The sequence below is a fragment of the Anopheles coustani genome (assembly GCF_943734705.1).
Source record: "Anopheles coustani chromosome X unlocalized genomic scaffold, idAnoCousDA_361_x.2 X_unloc_6, whole genome shotgun sequence".
NCBI classification, from domain to species: domain Eukaryota; kingdom Metazoa; phylum Arthropoda; class Insecta; order Diptera; family Culicidae; genus Anopheles; species Anopheles coustani.
The window spans coordinates 409,240-420,000 of record NW_026525170.1 but is presented as its reverse complement, the minus strand read 5'-3'; positions in this window follow the sequence as shown (position 1 = coordinate 420,000).

Below are 10,761 nucleotides of genomic sequence, written 5' to 3'. Positions count from 1 at the left end.
ACCGGGCAAACACTTTGGGTTCGCGAGGACTTAGAGTGCTGGTAGTGGTTGGCGGACCCAACACTCTGGGTACCTCCGGGTACTTGGGGTTGGTTGAGGACTTGGTGAACAAACACTTGATATACACTCTTCGGATGTACTTCGGGTGTCACCTGTTGTCCGAGGCCACTTGCATGGTTAGCAAGCGTTGTGGTCTAATGGCCCTACCGGGCAAACACTTTGGGTTCGCAAGGACTTGGAGTGCCGGGACGGGTTGGCGGATCCAACACTCTGGGTACCTCCGGGTACTTGGGGTTGGTTGAGGACTTGGTGAACAAACACTTGATATACACTCTTCGGATGTACTTCGGGTATCGCCTGTTGTCCGAGACCACTTGCATGGTTAGCAAGCGTTGTGGTCTAATGGCCCTACCGGGCAAATACTTTGGGTTCGCGAGGACTTAGAGTGCTGGTAGTGGTTGGCGGACCCAACACTCTGGGTACCTCCGGGTACTTGGGGTTGGTTGAGAACTTGGTGAAGATACCCCTGTCACCTTGTTCGAGGCCACTTGCATGGTAGCAAGCGTTGTGATACAATGGCCCTACCGGGCCAACACTTTGGGTTCGCAAGGACTTGGAGTGCCGGGACGGGTTGGCGGATCCAACACTCTGGGTACCTCCGGGTACTTGGGGTTGGTTGAGGACTTGGTGAGCAAACACTTGATATACGTTCTTCGGATGTACTTCGGGTGTCACCTGTTGTCCGAGGCCACTTGCATGGTCAACGGTTGAGGTGGTGATGGCGGGTCGGTGCTGTAGGGTGCCGGCCTGTTGGCTGCCTTGGCCGGGTTGGTTGGTTAACACTTGATTGAGCTTGCACCCGAGGGTAATGGCACTTGAAGGTGGGTACCGGCCGGCTGACCTGGTGTGATGGTTGGTTGGTGAACACTTGGCGGTACTTGCACTTGGCTGTGCTTGGACTTGAAGGTGGGATCCGGCTGGCCTAGGCCATTGGTGGTTGGTTGGTTGGTTAGCCCTTAGCTGGGCTGGCTGGCTGGCTGGCCATCGGTGGTGTGGTGTGTTGGGCGGTTGGTGAACACTTGGCGGTACTTGCACTTGGCTGTGCTTGGACTTGAAGGTGGGATCCGGCTGGCCTGGGCCATTGGTGGTTGGTTGGTTGGTTAGCCCTTAGCTGGGCTGGCTGGCTGGCTGGCCATCGGTGGTGTGGTGTGGTGTGGTGTGTGGAGTCGAGCATCGCGCGCCGTTGCCTTCTTCGGAGTGTTGTGGGTACGCAAGTGCTTGCAGTGCAAAGAGGTTGGTGATGGAGTGACATTGCCTTCACCATGGAGTTGCGGGTACTTAGGTACTTGCAAGGAGATGGTGGTATGGTGGTGTTGCGTGTGTGGTGTTCGATTAGAAAGATATAATTTCTAAGTCCGGATTAGTGCTGTCAGTGGGGCCCCCGCTAACAGGTCCTGCACGGCCACCGTGGGGCTTGACTTGGCGCTATTCCGGACTTGGGGCGATCACGATGTCCCCGTGCGGGACTTAGAAGATGGAAGAACACAAGTACCCTTATCCCATGACTTGTGAGCGATTGGCATACGTTACTACATGAAGAGAAAAATTGGCTAAGTCCCGGATCCATATTATATGAAGAGAAAAATCGGCTAAGTCCCGGATCCATATTATATGAAGAGAAAAATCGGCTAAGTCCAGGATCCATATATAATAACCTTATAATCGGCTAAGTCCAGGATCCATATTATATGAAGAGAAAAATCGGCTAAGTCCGAGATTGGGTCTGTCAGAAATACACTTCCAAGTTACCACACAAGCAAGCAAGATGGCCTAGTGATGGATCCATATGATATGAAGAGAAAAATCGGCTAAGTCCAGGATCCATATAATATGAAGAGAAAAATCGGCTAAGTCCGAGATTGGGTCTGTCAGAAATACACTATCAAGTTACCACACAAGCAAGCAAGATGGCCTAGTGATGGATCCATATAATATGAAGAGAAAAATCGGCTAAGTCCCAGATTGGGTCTGTCAGACATACACGTTCAAGTTACCACACAAGCAAGCAAGATGGCCTAGTGATGGATCCATATGATATCGAGAGAAAAATCGGCTAAGTCCGAGATTGGGTCTGTCAGAAATACACTATCAAGTTACCACACAAGCAAGCAAGATGGCCATATGATGGATCCATATGATATGAAGAGAAAAATCGGCTAAGTCCGAGATTGGGTCTGTCTGAAATACACTTCCAAGTTACCACACAAGCAAGCAACATGGCCTAGTGATGGATCCATATAATATGAAGAGAAAAATCGGCTAAGTCCGAGATTGGGTCTGTCAGAAATACACTTCCAAGTTACCACACAAGCAAGCAAGATGGCCTAGTGATGGATCCATATGATATGAAGAGAAAAATCGGCTAAGTCCGAGATTGGGTCTGTCAGACATACACTATCAAGTTACCACACAAGCAAGCAAGATGGCCTAGTGATGGATCCATATAATATGAAGAGAAAAATCGGCTAAGTCCGAGATTGGGTCTGTCAGAAATACACTTCCAAGTTACCACACAAGCAAGCAAGATGGCCTAGTGATGGATCCATATGATATGAAGAGAAAAATCGGCTAAGTCCGAGATTGGGTCTGTCAGACAACCACTATCAAGTTGCCACACAAGCAAGCAAGATGGCCTAGTGATGGATCCATATAATATGAAGAGAAAAATCGGCTAAGTCCCAGATTGGGTCTGTCAGAAATACACTTCAAAGTTACCACACAAGCAAGCAAGATGGCCTAAGGATGGATCCATATGATATGAACAGAAAAATCGGCTAAGTCCAAGATTGGGTCTGTCAGAAATACACTATCAAGTTACCACACAAGCAAGCAAGATGGCCTAAGGATGGATCCATATGATATGAAGAGAAAAATCGGCTAAGTCCGAGATTGGGTCTGTCAGAAATACACTATCAAGTTACCACATGAGCAAGCAAGTTACCACATGAAGAGAAAGCCGGCAAAGTCCGGGAATGTTACCACATGAACTGGAAAATGGGCAAAAACCTACCTCTACAGGGAACGTGAATAAGTAAGGCTGTAGACATCGGATCGACAAGCCAAAGACTCATATGGTAAGGAAATGAGTAGTACAAGCTTTTCTGAGAGTTGCAGAGCTTAGACTGCATATGAACGGAAGTTATTAAGCGTCAAAGTCAGAAAAGTTGGCCGAAGGAACACAAGTTCCAACTTAGAGCATGAATACCGCCTAGACGGTAAGAGGTACGGCCAGGCTGAGGAATAAGAAAATGTTGGCCAACATGTTCCCTAACTATCCCCCGAAGACCGTAAAGCAATCCAACATCAACCAAGAAAGTTATAGCCCGATCAAGGAAACACCTACTTTGCACCGATATTGCACCAAATACATGTACCAAGCACCTTCGGTTGCATACCTGCAGGGGTTTACCATAGTAGGCCATGGAAGACCGATATACCGAACATAATCACTTTCTATCTCCTCGGGTGTTTGAGATAGCGCTTTGCGGTACAAGAACGAAAGTTAGACTTTATCTTGGTGCATCTTTTTGCCCAAGATCACAAGACCCTATCTACCAAGGCAAGAAAGTTGTGTGGGGACAAAATGTCCAAAAGTGCCCAAAGTGGCACACTTGAACCATATATTCGAGAAAAACACAAGTGTGGGCCCGAGCTAGCAAGTTGAAATGTTCTGACCGTCAGTAGCCCTAGTTGAGGTGCACTTATCATTATATGAGGCCAACGTGCCAGCTAGTCTCTAAAGGGGCGATATGGGTGTTCCAAGGTTTGTACCCAATTGAGGAAAAAACAGGGTAAGGTACGGTGTACCGCGAATAACTCGGGCTATAGATGTCCGATCGATGAGTTTGGCATATGTATGGAAAGGTCTCGACGAGACCTAACTACCCTGAAAGTATGAAGGCAAAGACTTGAATGACCGGGAAGTAATTAAGTGCACAAGTGGTAAAGTTGCACCAAAGTCCATGTTACCCGAAGTGGTACATGAACACCCAATATTCGACCAAAACACAAGTTTAGAGACGAGCTAGCGAGCTACATTGTTCAGACCGTCAGTAGCTCGCATCAAGACACGCATTTCATTATATTGAGCCTAGCCGCTAGCTCGACTCGAAGTCGGTCATATGGTTGGTTGATGGTTTGGACCGACCACGTGGTGTACCAAGGTGATGTACCTTTCATGAATTAAAACTCTGGCTGTATGGCACTGAGCGACAAGCTAAGGTGTGATTTGGAATAGTCTTGAGTGGGACTATTTAGGAAAAATGCGAACAAAAAATCACAAAGTCCTTGGGCGAAGCTATTAGCGAAACATAGAGCAAATTGGTACCAAAAACTATGGAAATGGGACTTGAGTCAAAAATAACCGCAAGTTGGAGAAGAGATAGCAAGCTTGCGTAGAACAATTATATTTGGTGCATGGTATCACCAACAAAAAAGTATATGGGGCCAAGGTGCTGGCTGGCCTCCAAAGTGGAGATATGGGCGATCCAAAGTTTGTACCCAAGTACGAACAAGTATGGAAAAAACAGGGTAAGGTACCAAGTACCATTAATAACTTCGGCTGTAGATGGCCGAGCGAGGCAAACGGCTCACCGTTGGAAAGGTCTTGGGGAGACCTATCTACCCTGAAAGTTTTATGAGGCTGAGTTGAAAGACCACGGAGATATTAGGTGATGATGGTCCAATTCGGGGACCAAGTCGCAGGAAATGGCACTTGACCAAAATCACCCTTGGAAGGTGAATACCGGCTTACCGGTAAGAGATAGCGACTTGGCGTAGAATATTCATAAGTTGGGCGTGTAGAGACGCAACTTTCATTATATGGGGGCAACCCGGTCAGGGTGCTCCAAGTCGGTCGTTTGGTCGGTATATGGTTTGGGCCGACCACATGGTGTACCAAGTTGAGGTATCTTTCATGAATTATAACTCGGTCAGTTTGCCACCGAGCGACAAGTTGCGGTGTGTTTTGGAATGGTCTTGAGTGGGACTATCAAGCAAAAATACAAACAGAATATCAGCTTGTCCATGGCCGAAGCTATTAGTGAAACATATAGCAAAATGGGTCCGAAAACGAATGAAATGGGACTTGGACCAAGAATAACGGCAAGTTAGAGAAGAGATAGCAAGTTGGCGTAGAACAATTATATTTAGTGCATGGTATGACCAAGAAAAAAGTATATGGGGCAAAGGTGCTGGCTGGCCTCCAAAGTGGAGATATGGGCGATACAAAGTTTGTACCCAAGTATGGCAAAAACTGGTAGAGGTACCTTTCATGAATTACTGCTCAGGCTGTATGGCACTTAGCGGGACGCTTGGCTCTGGTATGGAATAGTCTTGAGTGGGACTATCAAGGAAAAATACGAACAAAAAATCACCATGTCCACGGACGAAGGTATTAGCGAAACTTAGAGCGAAATTGCGACCAAGTCGCTGGAAATGGCCCTTGGACCAAGTATACCGTCAAGGCGGTACGAGATAGCGAGTTGACGTGGAACATTTATAAGTTTGCCTACACGAGACGAAAGTTTAGTTATATGGGGCCAACCCGCTCAGGGTTGTCCAAGTCGGTCATATGGCTGATCGAAATTTTCGACCAAGTACTGAGAAAACAGGGTAAGGTACAGTGTACCTCGAATAACTTCGGCTGTAGATGTCCGAGCGAGGCAAACGGCATAGCGTTGGAAAGGTCTTGAGGTGCTCTAGGCACCCTGAAAGTATGAGAAGGCTACCTGGAAAACTCGTGGAGATATTAGAGAAACATAGGGCCCAAAAGATACCAAGTCGCAGGAAATGGACCCTCCATGAACACCCTAAAATCCCAATTACGGCTAAGTTGCAGGCCAGCTAGCGAAGTGAAATGTTCTAGGCATAACTAGAACACGTTAAGGCGCAACTTTTTGAATCAGAACTTTTTTCGATATCTGGCCCCCAAAGGGGGGATATGGTCGATCCAAGGATTTTTCCAAGTTTCGGTACTTTTTACGGTATCGCTCATAGCTCCGGCTGTATGCAAGCAAATGACAATCTAAGACATGATTTGGAAAGGTATTGAGCAGTACTAACTTACGTTAGAACTCAGCGAAGCGCTATCGGTTCATGGCAAGGCCGATATAAGCAGTCAAAGATGAAAAATGTTGACAAAATGAACAAAAATTACCTTGGTACGCGAATAGCGGCCAGGGATGAAGAGGTACGAAGGTGGTGTAGAAGAATTATAATTAGGACTTGGTACGCTCTAAAAGTTTGCCGAAGACCGCAAAGCGCTCAGACCCATAGAAAGTGGCCATTTGGGCCGAACAGTGCGTGCAAAGAGGTGAAAATGCAAAAATTGCACTTTGGGGGGCGATTTGCGGGGGGAAGGAGGGGTCGGAGGGCAAAATGTCCCTTGACCAAAAAGTCTTATCTCGTCGAGATCTACAACATTGCCGAAGACCGCAAAGCGCTAGCTCGCAATCGAAAAATCGAGAATTTGAAAATTTTCTAAGTCTTGGGCTCCCTAAGGAAAAGTTTCAAAAATCACGTTTGTCCCCAATTTTGAAGGGGAAGGAGTCGGTTCCGGGGCATGGTGTCTTCGGCAAAAAGTCTTATCTTTTTGCGTACTTTCGACTAGTTCAATAAAAATTTTTGACCCAAAATTTGTTCGGCGGACCCCTAGGTCGAAAAACCCGAAAAAAGTCGAAAAAAGTCGAAAATGTCGAAAAATGAGAAAACCTCATATTCGGACTCTACACGAGCCCCAGATATTGAAAAGTGAAATCCGCGGTCGATTTGGAACAAAAAATTGACCTAGGCAAAGTTGTATGGAGGTAGGGACCCCTGAGAAAAAAGTTTGGTCCCGAGGCTCCTTGGACCACCAAGTCCCTAGGTCGGACCAAAATCGGAAAAAATCCGACCAAAGTCGAAAGTGTCGAAAATTTTAAAAAACCCCTTTTGGGGCCCTATGGCCTCCCTAGATAATGAAAAGTGAGGTCCGCGGCCGATCCGGAAGAAAAACTTGACCTAGGCAAACTTGTATGACGGTGGGGACCCAAAAAAATTTCGATGAGTGTAGTTTAGACAGGCCGGAAAATGTATCGGTGGTCCGTATCAAGGGACGTCTTTTAGTTCCATGGGGTGGTGGTCGTCGAACAAAGTCGCCTAGGTCGACCACCAGAAAGACCAGTCGTGTTGTAATGGATGTTTTGACCACTTTACTAGGGAAACCTAGTAGGTCGAAGCAAATTTGGGGTTCGAGATGAGTTGGTGAAAGTTGGTCCAACCTAGGTGTGCTTGGTGGAGGTTGACCATGAAAGTAGAGCATGATGGGAATGACCATAACTTTGGTTCTAGATGTCGGATCGGTACACTTTTGGCAGTTTTGGAAAGGTGAAGGCCTGCTCTAGCTATGTTTCCTACCAAGCTAAGCGCCTACTAGTGACCCGGAGGAGGTATTAAGGGTCAAAGGCAAAAAGGGGTACCCTAAAGTGCATGTGACCAAGAAAATGGGAAAAACGGTATCGCCTATAGCTCAGGCTGTATGGCTCGGATCGGAAAGCTTGGATATGCGTTGGAAAGGTCTTGACGAGCGCTAGCTATGTGTCCTACCAAGCGAAGCGCTAGGTGTTGAGCAAGTCGGTCATATTAGAGGGCAAAGGTGAAAAATGGTGGTTTAGAGGCGAAAATTCACCTTATGATCGAAAATAGCGGGCGAACGATAAGAGCTACGAACACGGCGTAGAACAATCATAAGTACGTTACCACAAGACCTAACTTTGGCCAATATAGTGCGAGAAGATCGGAGGTGCCCATCAGGGTGATATGGCTGGTTCAATGTTGGACCAAAACGAGACTTGAGAAATGGGTTGAAACACGGTATCGCGAATAACTCAGGCTGTATGGAACGGATCGACAAGCTAAGATCAGTGTTGGAAAGGTCGAACCGAGCGCTAACTATAGTCCCGAACAACCGAAGCGCTAAGTGTTGAGCAAAACTGAGTTATTAAGCGACAAAGTGGAAAAATAATACCAAAATGGCCAAAAATCACACAAGACCAAGAATACCGAGCAGGCGGTAAGAGATAGCGGGTTGACGTAGAATACTTATAAGTTTGCCTCTACGAGACCTAAAAGTCGGCCATAGACAGCGAGAAGATCGGACCACTCTGGAAGGGTGATACGAGTGGTCAAAAATTGGCAAAAATGAAACATGGCTAAAATGGATTTGACTTGTGCACCGTATAGCTCCGGCTGTATGGCATGGATTGTTAAGCTAGGATATGTTTTGGAAAGGTAACACCCAGCGCTAGATACGACTAGAAGAAAGCAAAGCGCTAACTAGCATGATTTGGAAGTTATTAAGTGTCAAAGTCGAAAAATGTTACCAAAATTGAAACTCGAGTACATTGGGCCAAAAAGTACAAGTTGTGAAATTTGGACTTACGAGTAAAATACCGAGCAGGCGGTAAGAGATAGAGACTTGGTGTAGAACAATTATAAGTTGGGCATGTTATAACCTATATTTGGCCCGAACATGGTGTCGAGATCGGAGGTACCCAAAAGGGTGGTACGGGTGTTAGATGGTTTTCCCAGAGCATAAGCTCCACATGATATGGAAAACGGGAAACATCATAACTTCGGCTGTATGGCATGGAATGGAACGAACAAGGTATCGATGGAAAGAGAAAAGGTAGCGCTAACTATAATTTCTACCAAGCAAAGCGCTAGCATGTGACCGTTCAGGTGTTATTGTGAGTCAAAGTCAGAAATTGTTACCACGAGAGGCGAAAATCCAACTAAGTCCATTAATACCGGGCTGGCGGTAAGAGATACGGCTTGGCCGTAGAACATTTATAAGTTGGCAAAGACAAGACCTAAGTTTCGTCCATAGACGACAAGAAGATCGAAGATACCTGAAGGTGAGATATGGGCGTCCCAAAGTGGGCCTTTGAAAAAGTGACAAACTTCCCTTATAACAGCATACACCAAATATCTCTGGCTCTATGGCACCGAATAAGAAGTTGAGCTCAGCGATAGAAAGGTGATAGTCAGCGCTAAATATCATTGGAACAGAGTGAAGCGCTAAAGGGAAAGGATCTTGGTGATATAAGGTGACAAAGTCGAGAAAAGTTGCCTCAAAATCATGAAAAATGTGAAAAAATGGCTAAGTCCCGGGTGCCTTAAGGGCAGGTTGATCGAATGTACCGAGCTGGCGGTACGAGATAGAGACTTGGTGTAGAACAATTATATGTTTGGCATGGCAAGACCTACATTTGGCCAATACAAAGTGAGAAGATCAAAGAAACCCGTAAGGGTGATATTGGTGTCCAAAGGTAAAAAGCACTAAGTCTTGGGAAACTTATATGAAGAAAAAGGACCCTGATGGGCCATATGGAATTGATCGAAAAATCGGCTAAGTCCCAAAATGGGGATGTCAGAACTACACTCATGTGTTACCACACCAAGCAAGGCAAACTTATATGAAGCAAAGGACCCTGATGGGTCATATGGTATTTTACGAAAAATCGGCTAAGTCCCAAAATGGTGATGTCAGAACTACACTAAAATGTTACCACACCAAGCAAGGCAAACTTATATGAAGGCAAGGACCCTGATGGGTCATATGGTATGGATCGAAAAATCGGCTAAGTCCCAAAATGGGGATGTCAGAACTACACTAAAAAGTTACCACACCAAGCAAGGCAAACTTATATGAAGCAAAGGACCCATATGGGTCATATGGTATTTTACGAAAAATCGGCTAAGTCCCAAAATGATGATGTCAGAACTACACTCAAATGTTACCATACCAAGCAAGGCAAACTTATATGAAGCAAAGGACCCTGATGGGTCATATGGTATTGGTCGAAAAATCGGCTAAGTCCCAAAATGGGGATGTCAGAACTACACTCATGTGTTACCACACCAAGCAAGGCAAACTTATATGAAGCAAAGGACCCTGATGGGTCATATGGTATTTTACGAAAAATCGGCTAAGTCCCAAAATGGTGATGTCAGAACTACACTAAAATGTTACCACACCAAGCAAGGCAAACTTATATGAAGGCAAGGACCCTGATGGGTCATATGGTATTTTACGAAAAATCGGCTAAGTCCCAAAATGGTGATGTCAGAACTACACTAAAATGTTACCACACCAAGCAAGGCAAACTTATATGAAGGCAAGGACCCTGATGGGTCATATGGTATGGATCGAAAAATCGGCTAAGTCCCAAAATGGGGATGTCTGAACTACACTCAAATGTTACCACATCAAGCAAGGCAAACTTATATGAAGGAAAGGACCCTGATGGGTCATATGGTATTTTACGAAAAATCGGCTAAGTCCCAAAATGGGGATGTCAGAACTACACTCATGTGTTACCACACCAAGCAAGGCAAACTTATATGAAGGCAAGGACCCTGATGGGTCATATGGTATTTTACGAAAAATCGGCTAAGTCCCAAAATGATGATGTCAGAACTACACTCAAATGTTACCACACCAAGCAAGGCAAACTTATATGAAGCAAAGGACCCTGATGGGTCATATGGTATTGATCGAAAAATCGGCTAAGTCCCAAAATGGGGATGTCAGAACTACACTCAAATGTTACCACACCAAGCAAGGCAAACTTATATGAAGGCAAGGACCCTGATGGGTCATATGGTATTTTACGAAAAATCGGCTAAGTCCCAAAATGGGGATGTCAGAACTACACTCAT